The sequence below is a fragment of the Raphanus sativus genome, chromosome 2 (assembly GCF_000801105.2).
Source record: "Raphanus sativus cultivar WK10039 chromosome 2, ASM80110v3, whole genome shotgun sequence".
Taxonomy (NCBI): domain Eukaryota; kingdom Viridiplantae; phylum Streptophyta; class Magnoliopsida; order Brassicales; family Brassicaceae; genus Raphanus; species Raphanus sativus.
The window spans coordinates 95,441-115,009 of record NC_079512.1 but is presented as its reverse complement, the minus strand read 5'-3'; the positions used below and the strand labels follow the sequence as shown (position 1 = coordinate 115,009).

Below are 19,569 nucleotides of genomic sequence, written 5' to 3'. Positions count from 1 at the left end.
CCATGTACCATGGAAGAAAGTTTATAATAGATTAATACAAATTTATAATCGAGTTAGAAAATTTTAAACAACTTTAATGAATATAAACTTCAGTATATAGAGAAACTAACAAAAAATTATATTTTCGTAGGGTTAACCCACAAATTTTTTAAAAATTCAATAAATAAGAAAATCTTGTTTAAATTCATAGTTTCATCCCTTATTGACATAGGATGATGGTCAAAGAGGTTTGGAACCTTTGTTGTCTCCGTTTCTCACAAGAATAAAATTTTCATAGTGGTAAGTTCAATGATTTAGGCAGCATATGTAGTTTTACTAACTTAATTGTTAAAAAATTAGAACGATGCCCATGTACCATGAAAGAGAGTTTATCATACATTGATAAAAATGTATAAAGTGATCAAAAAATTTTAAACAAAACTAATGATTATAAGCTTAAAAATACAGAGCATTTAACTTAAAACTCAATATTTTCGTTTTAACCCACAGATTTTGAGAAAAAAATATGAAAAAATTGTTTTAATGTATATTTGCATCATTTGAGTGTCAGCTTAAAAATATAGAGCATTTAACCTAAAACTCAGCATTTAACCCACTGATTTTGAGAAAAAATAAAAAATATGAAAATATTTTTTAATGCATATTTGAATCATAAACTCACATAGGATAATGGTCGATGAGATTTGGAACCTTTATTGTTTCCGTTTCTCTAAAGAATAGAAATTTCATAGTGGTTTGTCTACTAATTTAAACAACATATAAAGTTTAATTAAAAAAATTGTTAAACAAATAGAAAGATGCCCATGTACAAAGGAAGAAAGTTTATAAAAGATTTATACAAATTTATAATGCAGTTAGAAAATTCTAAACAAGTTTAATGAGTATAAACCTCAGTATAGAGAGAAATTAACAAAACATTATATTTTCGTAGGGGTTAACCCACAAATTTTGAAAAAAAATCAATATATAAGAAAATCTTTTTTAAATTCATAGTTGCATCCCTTATTGACATAGGATGAAGGTCAAAGAGGTTTGAAACCTTTGTTGTCTCCATTTCTCACAAAAATAAAATTTTCAGGTAAGTCCAATGATTTAGGCAGGATATTAAGTTTTACTAACTGAATTGTTAAAAAATTAGAACGATGCCCATGTACCATGAAAGAGAGTTTATCATACATTGATAAGAACGTATAAAGTGATTAGAAAATTTTAAATAACACTAATGAGTATAAGTTTTAAATATAGAGCATTTGAAAATATTGTTTAATGCATATTTGCATCATAAACTCACATATGATAATGGTCAATGAGGTTTGGAACCTTTTTGTTTCCGTTTCTCTAAAGAATAGAGATTTAATAGTGGTTACTGGTTAGTCGACTAATTTAAGCAATATATAAAGTTTAATTTAAACAATTGTTAAACAAATTGAAATATGCCCATGTACCATGGAAGAAAGTTTATAATAGATTAATACAAATTTATAATCGAGTTAGAAAATTTTAAACAACTTTAATGAATATAAACTTCAGTATATAGAGAAACTAACAAAAAATTATATTTTCGTAGGGTTAACCCACAAATTTTTTAAAAATTCAATAAATAAGAAAATCTTGTTTAAATTCATAGTTTCATCCCTTATTGACATAGGATGATGGTCAAAGCGGTTTGGAACCTTTGTTGTCTCCGTTTCTCACAAGAATAAATTTTTCATAGTGTTTGTAAGTTCAATGATTTAGGCAGCATATGTAGTTTTACTAACTTAATTGTTAAAAAATTAGAACGATGCCCATGTACCATGAAAGAGAGTTTATCATACATTGATAAAAATGTATAAAGTGATCAAAATTTTTTAAACAAAACTAATGATTATAAGCTTAAAAATACAGAGCATTTAACTTAAAACTCAATATTTTCGTAGGGTTTAACCCACAGATTTTGAGAAACAAATCATGAAAAAATTGTTTTAATGTATATTTGCATCATAAAATCACATAGGATAATGGTCAAGGAGGTTTGAAACTTTGTTGTTTCCGTTTCTCTAAAGAATAGAGATTTCATAGTGGTTAGACTACTAATTTAAGCAACATATAAAGTTTAATTAAAACAATTGTTTAAAAAATAGAAAGATGCCCATGTAACATGGAAGAAAGTTTATACTAGATTAATACAAATTTATAATGCAGTAAGAAAAATTTAAACAATTTTAATGAATATAAACTTCAGTATATAGAGAAACTAACAAAAATATATATTTTCGTAGGTGGTTGACCCACAAATTTTGAAAAAAATTCAATGAATAAGAAAATTTTGTTTAAATTCATAGTTGCCTCCCTTTTTGACATAGGATGATGTTAAAAGAGGTTTGAAACCTTTGTTGTCTCCTTTCCTTTCAAGAATAAAATTTTCATACTGGTAAGTCCAATAATTTAGGCAGCATATGAAGTGTTACTAACTTAATTGTTACAAAATTAGAATGATGTCCATGTACCATGAAAGAGAGTTTATCATACATTTATAAGAATGTATAAAGTGATTAGAAAATTTTAAACAACACTAATGACTGTAAGCTTAAAAATATAGAGCATTTAACGTAAAACTCAATATTTTCGCAGGGGTTAACCCACATATTTTGAGAAAAAATCAAAAATTTGAAAATATTGTTTAATGCATATTTGCATCATAAACTAACGTAGTATAATGGTCAAGGAGGTTTGGAACCTTTGTTGTTTCCGTTTCTCTAAAGAATAGAGATTTCATAGTGGTTAGACTACTAATTTAAGCAGCATATAAAGTTTAATTAAAACAATCGTTTAAAAAAATAGAAAGATGCCCATGTAACATGGAAGAAAGTTTATAATAGATTAATAAAAATTTATAATGCAGTTAGAAAATTTTAAACAATTTAATGAATATAAACTTCAGTATATAGAGAAACTAACAAAAATATATATTTTCGTAGGGGTTAACCCACAAATTTTGAAAAAAAATCAATATATAAGAAAATATTTTTTAAATTCATAGTTGCATCTCTTATTGACATAGGATGATGCTCAAAGATGTTTGGAACCTTTGTTGTCTCCGTTTCTCTCAAGAATAAAATTTTCATAGTGGTAAATCCAATGATTTAGGCATCATATAAAGTTTTACTTACTTAATTGTTAAAAAATTAGAACGATGCCCATGTACCATGAAAGAGAGTTTATCATACATTGATAAGAATGTATAAAGTGATTAGAAATTTTTAAACAACACTAATGAGTATAAGTTTTAAAATATAGAGCATTTAACCTAAACCTCAATATTTTCGTAGGGGTAAACCTACAGATTTTGAGGAAAAATAAGAAAAACTAAAAATTTGAAAATACTGTTTTAATGCAAATTTTCATCATAAACACATAGGATAATGGTCAAGGAGGTTTGGACCTTTGTTGTTTTTGTTTTTCTAAAGAATAGAGATTTCATAATCGTTAGTCTACTAATTTAAGCAACATATAAAGTTTTATTAAAACAATTGTTAAAAAATTAGAAAGATGCCCATGTACCATGGAATAAAGTTTATAAAAGATTAATAAAATTTTTTATTGCAGTTAAAAGTTTTTAAACAACTTTAATGAGTATAAACTTTAGTATATAGAGAAATTAACAAAAAAATATATTTTCGTAGGGGTTAGCCACAAATTTTGAGAAAAATAAAAATATAAGAAAATCTTGTTTAAATTATAGTTGCATCCCTTATTGATATAGGATGATGGTCAAAAAGGTCTGGAACCTTTATTGTCTCCGTTTCTCTCAAGAATAAAAATTTCATAGTGGTAAGTCCAATGATTTAGGCAGCATATGAAGTTTTACTAACTTAATTGTTAAAAAATTAGAACGATGCCCATGTACCATGAAAGAGAGTTTATTATACATCGATAAAAATGTATAAAGTGATTAGAAAATTTTAAACAACACTAATGATTATAAGCTTAAAAATACAGAGCATTTAACTTTAAACTCAATATTTTCGTAGGGGTTAACCACAGATTTTGAGAAAAAATAATAAAAAATATAAAAATTCTTTTATTGCATATTTGCTTTATAAACTCACATAGGATAATGGTCAAGGAGGTTTGAAACCTTTGTTGTTTCCGTTTCTATAAAGAATAGAGATTTCATAGTCGTTAGTCTACTAATTTAAGCAACATATAAAGTATAATTAAAACAATCGTTTAAAAAATAGAAAGATGGCCATGTAACATGGAAGAAAGTTTATAATAGATTAATACAAATTTATAATGCAGTTAGAAAATTTTAAACAACTTTAATGAATATAAACTTCAGCATATAGAAAAACTAACAAAAATATATATTTTCGTTGGGGTTAACCCACAAATTTTAAAAAAATTTAATATATATAAGAAAATCTTATTTAAATTCATAGTTTCATCTCTTATTGACAACGATGATGTTCAAAGAGGTTTGAAACCTTTGTTGTCTCCGTTCTCTCAAGAATAAATTTTTCATACTGGTAAGTCCAATAATTTAGGCAGCATATGAAGTGTTACTAACTTAATTGTTAAAAAATTAGAATGATGTCCATGTACCATGAAAGAGAATTTATCATACATTGATAAGAATGTATAATGTATAAAGTGATTAGAAATTTTTAAACAACACTAATGAGTGTAAGCTTAAAAATATAGAGCATTTAACGTAAAACTCAATATTTTTGCAGGAGTTAACCCACATATTTTGAGAAAAATTCAGAAATTTGAAAATATTGTTTAATGCATATTTGCATCATAAACTAACATAGGATAATGGTCAAGGAGGTTTGGAACCTTTGTTGTTTCCGTTTCTCTAAAGAATAGAGATTTCATAGTGGTTAGTCTACTAATTTAAGCAACATATAAAGTTTTATTAAACCAATTGTTAAAAAATTATAAAGATGCCCATGTATCATGGAAGAAAGTTTATAAAAGATTAATAAAAAATTATAATGCAGTTAAATAAACAATTTTAATGAGTATAAACTTTAGTGTATAGAGAAATTAACAAAAAACATTATATTTTCGTAGGGTTAGCCCCCAAATTTTGAAAAAAATCAATATATAAGAAAATCTTTTTTAAATTCATAGTTGCATCTCTTATTGACATATGATGATGCTCAATGATGTTTGGAACCTTTGTTGTCTTCGTTTCTCTCAAAAATAAAAATTTCATAGTGGTAAGTCCAATGATTTAGGCAGCATATAAAGTTTTACTTACTTAATTGTTAAAAAATTAGAACGATGCCCATGTACCATGAAAGAGAGTTTATCATACATTGATAAGAATGTATAAAGTGATTAGAAAATTTTAAACAACACTAATGAGTATAAGTTTTAAAATATAGAGCATTTAACCTAAAACCCAATATTTTCGTAGGGGTTAACCTACAGATTTTGAGAAAAAAAAAAAATCGAAAATTTTAAAATATTGTTTTAATGCATATTTTCATCATAAACTAACATAGGATAATGGTCAAGGAGGTTTGGAACCATTGTTGTTTCCGTTTCTCTAAAGAATATAGATTTCATAGTGGTTAGTCTACTAATTTAAGCAACATATAAATTTTTATTAAAACAATTGTTAAAAAGTTAGAAAGATTCCCATGTACCATGGAAGAAAGTTTATAAAAGATTAATACAAAATTTTAATGCAGTTAAAAAAATTTAAACAACTTTAATGAGTATAAACTTTAGTATATAGAGAAATTAACAAAAATATTATATTTTCGTAGGGGTTAGCCCACAAATTTTGAAAAAAATAAAAATGTTAGAAAATCTTGTTTAAATTATAGTTGTATCCCTTATCGCTATAGGATGATGGTCAAAGAGGATCGGAACCTTTGTTGTCTCCGTTTCTTTCAAGAATAAAATTTTCATAGTGGTAAGTCTAATAATTTAGGCAGTATATGAAGTTTTACTAACTTAATTGTTTAAAAATTAGAACGACGCCCATGTACAATGAAAGAGAGTTTATAATGCAGTTAAAATTTTTTAAACAACTTTAATGAGTATAAACTTTAGTATAGAGAAATTAACAAAAAACATTAAATTCATAGTTGCATCTCTTATTGACATATGATGATGCTCAAAGATGTTTGGAACCTTTGTTGTCTCTGTTTCTCTCAAAAATAAATTTTTCATACTGGTAAGTCCAATGATTTAAGCAGCATATGAAGTTTTACTTACTTAATTGTTAAAAAATTAGAACGATGCCTATGTACCATTAAAGAGAGTTTATCATACATTGTCAAGAATGTATAAAGTGATTAGAAAATTTTAAACAACACTAATGAGTATAAGTTTTAAAATATAGAGCATTTAACCTAAAACTCAATATTTTCGTAGGGGTTAACCTACATATTTTGAAAAAAATAAAAAAATCAAAAATTTGAAAATATTGTTTTAATGCATATTTGCATCATAAGCTAACATAGTGTAATGGTCAAGGAGGTTTGGAACCTTTGTTGTTTCGTTTTTCTAAAGAATAGATATTTCATAGTCGTTAGTCTACTAATTTAAGAAACATATAAAGTTTTATTAAAAAAAATTGTTAAAAAATTAGAAAGATGCCCATGTACCATGGAATAAAGTTTATAAAAGATTAATAAAAAAATTTTAATGCACTTAAATTTTTTAAACAACTTTAATGAGTATAAACTTTAGTATATAGAGAAATTAACAAAAATATTATATTTTCGTAGGGGTTAGCCACAAATTTTGAGAAAATATAAAAATATAAGAAAATATTGTTTAAATTATAGTTGCATTTAACCTAAAACCCAATATTTTCGTAGGGGTTAACCTACAGATTTTGAGATAAAATCAAAAAATCAAAAATTTTAAAATATTGTTTTAATGCATATTTTCATCGTAAACTAACATAGGATAATGGTCAAGGAGGTTTGGTACCTTTGTTGTTTCCGTTTCTCTAAAGAATATAGATTTCATAGTGGTTAGTCTACTAATTTAAGCAACATATAATTTTTTACTAAAACAATTATTAAAAAATTAGAAAGATTCCCATGTACCATGGAAGAAAGTTTATAAAATATTAATACAAAATTTTATTGCAGTTAAAAATTTTTAAACAACTTTAATGAGTATAAACTTTAGTATATAGAAAATTAACAAAACATTATATTTTCGTAGGGTTAGCCCACAAATTTTGAAAAAAAAAAAAAATATTAGAAAATCTTGTTTAAATTATAGTTGCATCCCTTATTGATAAAGAATGATGGTCAAAGAGGATTGGAACCTTTGTTGTCTCCTTTTCTCTCAAGAATAAAATTTTCATAGTGGTAAGTCTAATGATTTAGGCAGCATATGAAGTTTTACTAACTTAATTGTTAAAAAATTAGAACGATGCCCATGTACCATGAAAGAGAGTTTATCATACATTGATAAAAATGTATAAAGTGATTAGAAAATTTTAAACAACACTAATGATTATAAGCTTAATAATACAGAGCATTTAACTTAAAACTCAATATTTTCGTAGGGGTTAACCCACAGATTTTGAGAAAAAAAAATAAGAAAAAATTGTTTTAATTCATATTTGCTTCCTAAACTAACATAGGATAATGGTCAAGGAGGTTTGAAACCTTTGTTATTTCCGTTTCTCTAAAAAATAGAGATTTCATAGTGGTTAGTCTACTAATTTAAGCAACATATAAAGTTTAATTAAAACAATTGTTTAAAAATAGAAAGATCCCCATGTAACATGGAAGAAAGTTTATAATAGATTAATACAAATTTATAATGCAGTTAGACAATTTTAAACAACTTTAATGAATATAAACTTCAGTATATAGAGAAACTAACAAAATATATATTTTCATAAGGGTTAACCCACAAATTTTGAAAAAATTCAATAAATAAGAAAATCTTGTTTAAATTCATAGTTGTATCTTTTATTGACATAGGATGATGTTCAAAGAGGTTTGAAACCTTTGTTGTCTCCGTTTCTCTCAAGAATAAAATTTTCATACGGGTAAGTCATATAATTTAGGCAGCATATGAAGTGTTACTAACTTAATTGTTAAAAAATTAGAACGATGTCCATGTACCATGAAAGAGAGTTTATTATACATTGATAAGAATGTATAAAGTGATTAGAAAATTTTAAACAACACTAATGAGTGTAAGCTTAAAAATATAGAGCATTTAACCTAAAACTCAATATTTTCGTAGGGGTTAACCCACATATTTTGAGAAAAAATCAAAAATTTAAAAATATTGTTTTAATGCATATTTCCATCATAAACTAACATAGGATAATGGTCAAGGAGGATTTAAACCTTTGTTGTTTCCGTTTCTCTAAAGAAAATAATTTTAATAGTGGTTAGTCTACTAATTTAAGCAACATATAAAGTTTTATTAAACCAATTGTTAAAAAATTAGAAAGATGCCCATGTACCATGGAAGAAATTTTATAAAAGATTAATACAAATTTATTATTCAGTTAAAAGTTTTTAAACAACTTTAATGAGTATAAAATTTAGTATATAGAGAAATTAGTGATGGTGGGAGTTTTCAAGGCTCCCAAGTCAAATGATAGTATAGAAAGGTTGTCGAACCACAGAGAACTAGAGACTTATAACACCAAGAATACACAAGCTTTCCTAATCTAAGCAAACAAGAAGATGGATGATGATTTGTGACAAGCTAAGATCCTAAAAATAAAAACAAAGTGATCTCAAATCAAATCAAGAAACAAATACAAGAACTCAATCAAAAGCTAGGGATGGATCCATGGGTAAGGATAATTGATATAAGGTGATCAGGTTTCGAACTAAGGAATGCAAATGATCAATCAAACTATCAACCTTAAGCCTAGACACAATTCTAAGCAAGCTCTATGTCTAGATGAATGCTCATTTGCTAACATATCTCAAACATCAAATGTCTTTGGTTGAATAATATGAAAACAATCATTACTAACAAGTCTATTAGCTATCTTAGCACCTTTAACAACAAATGTCTTTGGCAAAGTGTACTAAAAGCCTAGGAGAGTTTTCTTAGACATTTCATGAAACACCTTTTGGGTGGGAAATGCCTAAAGATCAACTTTTGAGTGGCCAACTCAGAAGATGCATTATGAATACTCTATTAGCAAGGATTAAGAAGGATCTACACTAAAACATCCTAGAACTAATCTAATCACCATAATCTACCTTAACCCATGAATCCAAAATAATGTCTACTCCATAATCTCCATGAGAAACCTTAAATCTACATGAGATTCAAGGCAAATCATGTTAATGAGCAAGAGAAACACAAATATATGATGAAGTACTTCTTAGATTGATAAAAAGATTCAAGCTTTTACAATGGAAGCAAAGTCTAGAGAGAAAAATGAGATAAATCTGATATTTTTAGGTCAAAATCTATTTAAAGAGAAGTAGAGGTCGTGCTGGTTTGGACACATTAAACCGGGTCAACCCAGAATTAACCGGGTCAAACTCAAAATAACGTTTCTTGTCCTCTCCACAGCGACATGTTCGAGTCGCTCCATCAAGTCGCTGGTGAGTTCCCCGTCTTTGCGAGCGATGTCTCGTCCCCGCTGCCCTTGGTCGTTGTGAACTACGCCCACTTCCCAGCGATCTCCTTCCCTCATTACATCAAACCGCTCTGAAGCTTTGGAATCGAACGCTGCAAAGTTGTCACCTTCTTCGTCTCAGACTTCGCTCGTGGTGGTGTTTGATCTTGTGCTCCGGCCAGAAGCACCGGTGCTCAGCTCCTCCACGCAACCCGCAGGAATCAAAGCTCCTCACCGCAACAGTTCCGTCTCCTAATCTCGAGCTATCATCCTCTGCGACCTCTGGAGCTTCGTCGTCTCCCTCGTGATGGTCCTCCACGGCCATGGCTTAGATCTGCGACAATTCACCATGAGAACGCTGGTTCAAGCTTCTCTTCCTTGCGTTTTATCCCTTTCGTGTGCAAACTCAAGATCTGAACTTGTATTTTATTAACACTTTCTTGGACACTTTTACAAGTTCTACTCTTTACAACTTATATAGGTGAATGGTAAAGTGTAAACCCTAGGTCTCTCATCTAATCTCTATACAAGTGGTATGATCTTAGCCCTTGGATGATAAGAGGAGAGGCTGGTTGCTCAGGACCACTTCACAGCCTGTCGATGACCTCATCTTCTCCGTACTGCATTTTGAATAAGTTGTTGTGTTGTTTCCTTTTACCGCCTTCATGTTTGGGCTTTGGTTCAACTTACTTCCGAAGCCCATATTCTCCAGGCCCACTACATCTTCCTCTGTTTTTCTTCTCGTTTCTGTTTCATCAGAGGAACTGATAGTGTTACGCACACCCCCCCCCCCCCCCCCCGCAAACTCGTCTTAGGAATCGGAGGGACTTCTACTCGGGTGAGAAGGGCATATCGAGGATTGGGTCTCCGAATACCACTCTGCAGACGAGTTGTCATAGGATGGGTCCTAGGAACTGGAGGAGCCTCAGGTTCTGCAACCTCAACCAGTACCTCAGGACGCTCAATATCCAGGACTAAAGGCGAACCAGGCTCTTCATCAGACACAACAGGTGGAACATGAGGCGCAACAGGAGGAGGACGTGGAACTGTAGGAAGCAGAGGAGGCATCAAAGGAGCAGATTGCCAAGCTTGCTGCAGAGGAGTGGACAGAGGATCCACATAATCTTTGTAACGTCGCTCAAAAGGAAACAAATCTTCATCGAAAATGACATGACGAGATATGTAGATTCGCCCTGTGGGTGGGTACAAGCATCTATAGCCTTTATATTGGGCATGATAGCCTAAGAAGATGCACTGGAGAGATTTAGGGTCGAACTTGTTGCTCCCATAGGACCGTAAACATGGATAGCATGCAGACCCAAATACTCGTAGGTAAGAATAATCAGGCTTCTTCTTGTTCAATAGCTCAAAAGGTGTTTTGAACTCAACCGCTGAGGAAGGGAGCAGATTGCTCACGTAGTTAGCCGTATAAAAAGCTTCAACCCAATATTTGAACGGTGTCTTGCTCATGTACATCATGGAGAGAGCCAGCTTAGTTAGGTGGCGATGCTTACGCTCGGCTAGACCATTCTGTTCAGGTGTGGATGGACATGACACTTGATGATGGATGCCATGAGTAGACAGGTGACTGCGGAACGCATGACTCATAAATTCTCCACCCCCATCACTCTGGAATGTTTTAATTTTGAGACCATAGCGAGTTTCAACCAATTTTTGGAAGGAGACAAAGACTTGGTGAAAATCAGACTTAGTTTTCAGTGGAAACAACCAAGAGAAACGAGAGAAGTCATCCACAAGAATAGCATAATATTTAAAGCCTTGATTCGATACAACCGGTGATGGTCCCCAAAGATCACAGTGTATTCGATCAAGGGGTGCCACAGACTTTGACAAAGAAGTAAAAAAAGGTAGCTTGGAGCTCTTCCCCATCTGGCAAGGCTCACAAATGGAGGGAGTGTTGCTCTTATTTGTTGTGATTGCCTTGCTGCTTCGGAGATGCTGAAGAACCTGAGTGTTTGCATGCGCGAGACGTCGGTGCCACACGAGTTCACTAGCAACGACCTGTCTGTTGGAGTAAAACGCAACAAAATCGGCATTCTTCAGCATATAAAGGTTCTCATTTCGAGGTCCTTTGGTCACTACTCGCTGAGTTCGAAGATCAATCACATACACCCAGTTAGCATCAAAAAACACACCACAGGGATAGTCATCACAAAATTTAGATATGGAAAGCAATGACTTTTGAATACCAGGACACACAAGAACATCAAGGAGAGGTAAGCTACCTTGAGGAGTAGTGAGCACGGTAGACCCGACATGAGTGATAGGCATTTGTTCACCATTGCCCACAAGAACAGACTCTGGCCCGTGGTATGGTGCTGTATTCTGAAGAGATGATGCTGCAGAGGTGATATGAGCTGTAGCTGCAGAATCAGGGTACCACTCTTGCCCTGTATCGTCAGACACCTGAATTGCAGCTAGAGCCTTTGGTACATCAGTGCTTTGATAGGCATGGTCAAAGCGATTGTAACACTTCAAGGCACTATGACCAATGCGTCCACAGATTTGGCAAGTTGGGCGGTTGTTGGAGCCAGACTGTGCTTGATTCCAACCAGACGTGTTGACCTGCTGAGTGAAGCCGCGTCCTCGTGTGTTGTAACCACCTCCACGTCCTCTGTTTCCAAAGCGACCTGACCCTCCACGACCTCGCTGCCCACTGTTGTAACCGGTAGTCTGAGTTTGAAAGGCAGTGAATGGAGTCACATCTGCCTGGGTCTCATAAGACTGCAGGCGAGTGTGAAAGCCAGTGACTTCCGACAAGACGTCACTGAAGGTAGGTGGAGGGTAGCGTGCCATGGAACTCTGCACCACTGTGGAGATAGGGTCGTATTCACGAGAAAGGCCATTCAAAAAGGTGAAGATTTTCATCGACTCATCCACTGGCCTACCGATAGAGCTAAGTTGGTCACAGAGTCCTCTAAACTCGCGACAGTAGACAGCAAAGTCCTTACCGCGTGTAGAGAGGAGCTGAAGACGACGGCGCAGGTCAAACTCTCTTGCAACTGAACTTTTGTTGAAATTATCCGCCAAAGACAGCCACATCTCACGTGAGGTGGCTAAGTTGTGAACATAACCAAGCACTTCTTCTGTGAGAGTGCCAAACAACCAAGACTTAACGAGCTGGTCCGTACACTTCCAAGCTTCCAGGTCAGGGTTTGGGGAGACAACCGGTACTTCATCGACGATGGTAGTGACCGTAGCAGCTGGAGCTTCAACTTGACCAGTGACAAACCCTAGTAGCTTATGACTACTTAACAGAGCTTCAAATTGGGTCTTCCACAACAAATAGTTGTTCTCATTCAACTTGAGGGTTACGGAGTTGAGAACATGAAGAGACGTCGGAAACGGGTAGGTGTTCTGGGGCTCTGCCATTACAGCGACCTGTTAAGGTTCCTAGAGCTCTGATACCATGTGCAAACTCAAGATCTGAACTTGTATTTTATTAACACTTTCTTGGACACTTTTACAAGTTCTACTCTTTACAACTTATATAGGTGAATGGTAAAGTGTAAACCCTAGGTCTCTCATCTAATCTCTATACAAGTGGTATGATCTTAGCCCTTGGATGATAAGAGGAGAGGCTGGTTGCTCAGGACCACTTCACAGCCTGTCGATGACCTCATCTTCTCCGTACTGCATTTTGAATAAGTTGTTGTGTTGTTTCCTTTTACCGCCTTCATGTTTGGGCTTTGGTTCAACTTACTTCCGAAGCCCATATTTTCCAGGCCCACTACATCTTCCTCTGTTTTTCTTCTCGTTTCTGTTTCATCAGAGGAACTGATAGTGTTACGCACATTTCGTCGAGCTTCAAGCCGTCGTGGTGGCCGTCAGAGTCGTCGGCGTTAACCGGAGAAGAAGATCGAACAACAACAATGGCTGGTTTACAAATTTTGCTGAACAGGTCCCTGAACTTCTTGTTCTCTAAATAACGGCCCCAAAACTATTGAAGTTACAACAAGGTCCACCCGAATCAAGGCTTGAACTTTTAATTTGCAGAATAGACCCAGCATATTTGCAGAATGATCCCTTGACTCTTGATGGTTTCCATATCGACCACAAACTTTGTGATTTGCGAGAATAACTTTGTGATTTGGCCCCAAACTTCTCAAATGTGCAATCCAACCCTGTATATGCAAATGGACAAATGTGTGCACTATACACATATAAATGCAATCTAAAATGACTTATATGAACTAAAATGAGAAGATAAAAACAATGAAAATCATGAGATATCAATTAGCAAAAAAACATTATATTTTTGTAGGGGTTAGCCCACAAATTTTGAAAAATCAATATATAGGAAATCTTTTTTAAATTCATAGTTGCATCTCTTATTTACATAGGATGATGCTCAAAGATGATTGGAACCTTTGTTGTCTCCGTTTCACTCAAGAATAAAAAATTCATAGTGGAAAGTCCAATGATTTAGGCAGCATATATAGTTTTACTTACTTAATTGTTAAAAAATTAGAACGATGCCCATTTACCATGAAAGAGAGTTTATCATACATTGATAAGAATGTATAAAGTGATTAGAAAATTTTAAACAACACTAATGAGTGTAAGCTTGAAAATATAGAGCATTTAAAATAAAACTCAATCTTTTCGTAGGGATTAACCCACAGATTTTGAGAAAAAATCAAAATTTTGAAAATATTCTTTTAATGCATATTTGCATCATAAACTCACATATGATAATAGTCAATGAGGTTTGGAACCTTTGTTGTTTCCGTTTCTCTAAAGAATAGAGATTTCATAGTGGTTAGTCTACTAATTTAAGCAACATATAAAGTTTTATTAAACTAATTGTTAACAAATTAGAAAGATGCCCATGTACCATGGAAGAAAGTTTATAAATATTAATACAAATTTATAATGCAGTTAAAAAATTTTAAATAACTTTAATGAGTATAAACTTTAGTATATAGAGAAATTTACAAAAAACATTATATTTTCGTAGGGGTTAGCCAATAAATTTTGAAAAAATAAATATATAAGAAAATCTTTTTTAAATTCATAGTTGCATCCCTTATTGACATAAGATGATGCTCAAAGATGATTGGAACCTTTGTTGTTTCCGTTTCTCTCAAGAATAAAATTTTCATAGTTGTAAGTCCAATGATTTAAGCAGCATATGAAGTTTTACTTACTTAATTGTTAAAAAATTAGAACGATGCCCATTTACCATGAAAGAGAGTTTATCATACATTGATAAGAATTTATTAAGTGATTAGAAAATTTTAAACAACACTAATGAGTATAAGTTTTAAAATATAGAGCATTTAACCTAAAACTCAATATTTTCGTAGGGGTTAACCTACAGATTTTGAGAAAAAAATAAAAAAATCAAAAATTTGAAAATATTGTTTTAATGCATATTTGCATCATAAACTAACATAGGATAATGGTCAAGGAGGCTTGGAACCTTTGTTGTATCCGTTTCTCTAAAGAATAGAGATTTCGTAGTGGTTAGTCTACTAATTTAAGCAACATATAAAGTTTAATTAAAACAATTGTTTAAAACATAGAAAGATGCCCAAGTACCATGGAAGAAATTTTATCATAGATTAATATAAATTTATAATGCAGTTAGAAAATTCTAAACAACTTTAATGAATATAAACTTCAGTATATAGAGAAACTAACAAAAAAAAAATATATATTCGTAGGGGTTAACCCACAAATTTTCAAAAAATTCAATAAATAAGAAAATCTTGTTTAATTTCATAGTTGCATCCCTTATTGACATAGGATGATGGTCAAAGAGGGTTGGAACCTTTGTTGTCTCCGTTTCTCTCAAGAATAAAATTTTCATATTGGTAAATCCAATAATTTTGGCAGCATATTAAGTATTACTAATTTAATTGTTAAAAATTAGAACGATGCCCATATACCATGAAGGAGACTTTATCATACATTAATAAGAATGTATAAAGTGATTAAAATTTTTAAAACAACTTTAATGAGTATAAACTTTAGTATATAGAGAAATTAACAAAAATATTATATTTTCGTAGGGGTTAGCCCACAAATTTTGAAAAAAAAATAAAAATATAAGAAAATCTTGTTTAAATTATAGTTGCATCCCTTATTGATATAGGATGATGGTCAAAGAGGTTTGGAACCTTTGTTGTCTCCGTTTCTCTCAAGAATAAAATTTTCATAGTGGTAAGTCCAATGATTTAGGAATAATATGAAGTTTTACTAACTTAAGTGTTAAAAAGCTAGAACGATGCCCATGTACCATGAAAGAGAGTTTATCATACATTGATAAGAATGTATAAAGTGATTAGAAAATTTTAAACAACACTAATGAGTGTAAACTTAAAAATATAAAGCATTTAAAATAAAACTCAATATTTTCGTAGGGGTTAACCCACAGATTTTGAGAAAAAAATCAAAAAATTTAAAATATTGTTTTAATGCATATTTTCATTATAAATTAAAATAGGATAATGGTCAAGGAGGTTTGGAACCTTTGTTGTTTCCGTTTCCTGAAGAATAGAGATTTCATAGTGTTAGTCTACTAATTTAAGCAACATATAAAGTTTTATTAAAACAATTGTTAAAAAATTAGAAAGATGCCCATGTACCATGAAAGAAAGTTTATAAAAGATTAATAAAAATTTATAATGCAGTTAGAAAATTTTAAACAACTTTAATGAGTATAAACTTTAGTATATAGGGAAATTAACAAAAACATTATATTTTCGTAGGGGTTAACCCACAAGTTTTGAAAAAATAAATATATAAGAAAATATTGTTTAAATTCATAGTGGCATCCATTATTGACATAAGATGATGGTCAAAGAGGTTTGGAACCTTTGTTGTCTCCGTTTTTCTCAAGAATAAAATTTTCATAGTGGTAAGTCCAATGATTTAGGCATCATATGAAGTGTTACTAACTTAATTGTTAAAAAATTAGAACGATGCCCATATACCATGAAAGAGAGTTTATCATACATTGATAAGAATGTATAGATTAGAAAATTTTAAACAACACTAATCAGTGTAAACTTAAAAATATATAGCAATTAAAATAAAACTCAATATTTTCGTGGCGGTTAACTAACAGATGTTGAGAAAAAATCATAATTTTGAAAATTTTGTTTGAATTCATATTTGCATCATAAACTCACATAAGATAATGGTCAAGGAGGTTTAAAACCTTTTTTGTATCCGTAGAGATTTCATAATGGTTAGTCTACTAATTTAAGCAACATACAAAGTTTAATTAAAACAATTGTTTAAAAAATAGAACAATGCTTATGTACCATGGAAGAAAGTTTATTATAGATTAATACAAATTTATAATGCAGTTAGAAAATTTTAAACAACTTTAATGAATTTAAACTTTAGTATATAGAGAAACTAACAAAAAAATTATATTTTCGTTGGGGTTAACCCACAAATTTTGAAAAAAAAAATCAATAAATAAGAAAATCTTGTTTAAATTCATATTTGCATCCCTTATTGACATAGGATGATGGTCAAAGAGGTTTGTAACCTTTGTTGTATTCATTTCTCTCTAGAAGAAAATTTTCATACTAGTGAGTCCAATGATTTAGGCAGCATATGAAGTGTTACTAACTTAATTGTTAAAAAATTAGAACGATGCCCATGTACCATGAAAGAGAGTTTATCATACAATGATAAGAATATATAAAGTAATTAGAAAATTTTAAACAAAACTAATGATTATAAGCTTAAAAATATAGAACATTTAACCTAAAACTCAATATTTTCGTAGGGGTTACCCACAGATTTTGAGAAAAAAAAATCAAAAATATGAAAATATTTTTTGAATGCATATCTGCATCATAAAATCACATAGGATAATGGTCAAGGAGGTTTGGAGTATTTGTTGTATCCGTTTTTCTAAAGAATAGAGATTTTATAGTGGTTAGTCTACTAAAATAAGCAACATATAAAGTTTAATTAAAAAAATTGTTTAAAAAATAGAAGATGTCCATGTACCATGGAAGAAAATTTATAATAGATTAATACAAATTTATGAAATTTTTTTATAGAGCATTTACCTAAATTTTTTTCAACATATAAATTTTTTTTCAAAATTTAAACTATTAATTTTCTTATATAATGCAGTTAGAAAATTTTTATAGAAATTTTTTTTATGAAATTTTTTTATAGAGCATTTACCTAAACCCACAAATTTTGAAAAAAATCAATATATAAGAAAATCTTGTTTAAATTCATAGTTTCTTCCCTTATTGACATAGGATTATGGTCAAAGAGGTTTTGAACTTTTCTTGTCTCATTTTTTCTTAAGAATAAAATATTCATAGTGGTAAGTCTAATTATTTAGGCAGCATATAAAGTTTTACTAACTTAATTGTTAAAAAATTAGAAGGATGCCCATGTACCATGAAAGAGTTTATCATGCATTGATAAGAATGTATAAAGTGATTAGAAAATTTTAAACAACACTAATGAGTATAAGCTTTAAAATATAGAGCATTTAACCTAAAACTCAATATTTCGTAGGGGTTAACCCAAAGATTTTGAGAAAAAATCAAAATATTAAAATATTGTTTTAATGCATATTTTCATCATAAACTCACATAGGATAATGGTCAATGAAGTTTGGAACCTTTGTTTTTTTCGTTTCTCTAAAGAATAGAGATTTTATAATGGCTAGTCTACTAATTTAAGCAACATATAATTTTTAATATAAATAATTGTTAAACAAATAAAAATATTCCCATGTACCATGGAAGAAAGTTTATAATATATTAATACAAATTTAAAATGCAGTTAGAAAATTTTAAACAAATTTAATGAATATAAACATCAGTATATAGAGAAATTAACAAAACATTATATTTTCGTAGGGGTTAACATACAAATTTTGAAAAAAAAATCAATGTATAAGAAAATCTTGTTTAAATTCATTGTTTCTTCCCTTATTGACATAGGATGATGGTCAAAGAGGTTTGGAACCTTTGTTGTCTTCGTTTCTCTCAAGAATAAAATTTTCATAGTTGTAAGTCCAATGATTTAGGCAGCATATGGAGTTTTACTAACTTAATTGTTACAAAATTAGAGCGATGTCGATGTACCATGAAAGAGAGTTTATCATACATTGATAAGAATGTATAAAGTGATTAGAAAATTTTAAACAACACTAATGATTATAAGCTTAAAAATATAGAGCATTTAACTTAAAACTCAATATTTTCGTTGGGGTTAACCCACAGATTTTGAGAAAAAAAATCAAAAATATGAAAATATTGTTTTAATGCATATTTTCATCATAAACTCACATAGGATAATGGTCAAGAAGATTTGGAACCGTTTTTGTATCTGTTTCTTGATGTTAGGAGTTTTGAGGCTCCTAAGTCAAATGATAGTAAAGTGGAAGTAAGTTGTCGAACCAGTTCTGAGGGATTCAAATGCAGAGAGAATGCAAGTATTTGCCTAATCTAAGTGCAATTAGTGAATTGGATGGTTTTTAAACTAAAACTAGAATGCAAGTAACATAAATGATACTTTTAAGCTATTGGAAAGGAGAACTCATGGGTATAGGGATTTCAGACCTTGGGTGATCAAGTTTCGAACTAAGGATGACAAATGAATCAATCAAACTATTAACCTTAAGCCTAGACACAATTCTAAGCAAGCTCTATGTCTAGATGAATGCTCATTTGCTAACATGTCTCAAACATCAAATGTCTTTGGTTGAATAACATGCAAGCAATCATTACTAACAAGTCTATTAGTTATCTTAGCATCTTTAACAACAAATCTTTGGCAAAGTACACTAAGAGCCTAGGAGAGTTGACTCAGGCATTTCATCAAACACCTTTTGGGTGGGAAATGCCTAGAGATCACCCTTTGAGTGGCCTACTCAAATGATGCATTAAGATCACTCTACTAGCAAGGAACAAGTATGATCTACACCTAAAGCATCCTAGAACTAGCCTAATCACCCTTAATCACCCTAACCCATGAATCCA

The 19,569-nt window shown here is 30.8% G+C and overlaps 1 long non-coding RNA gene across 1 annotated transcript; it reads right to left on the bottom strand.

Annotated features, from left to right (window-relative positions):
* Positions 1-9,317: 9,317 nt before the first annotated feature.
* LOC130498485 (uncharacterized) lies at positions 9,318-13,835 on the bottom strand. The gene is made up of 2 exons (XR_008937379.1): positions 13,387-13,835; positions 9,318-9,962 (listed from the first exon to the last, which is right to left on the bottom strand). It is a non-coding gene; the product is annotated as an uncharacterized LOC130498485 (long non-coding RNA).
* Positions 13,836-19,569: the final 5,734 nt, after the last annotated feature.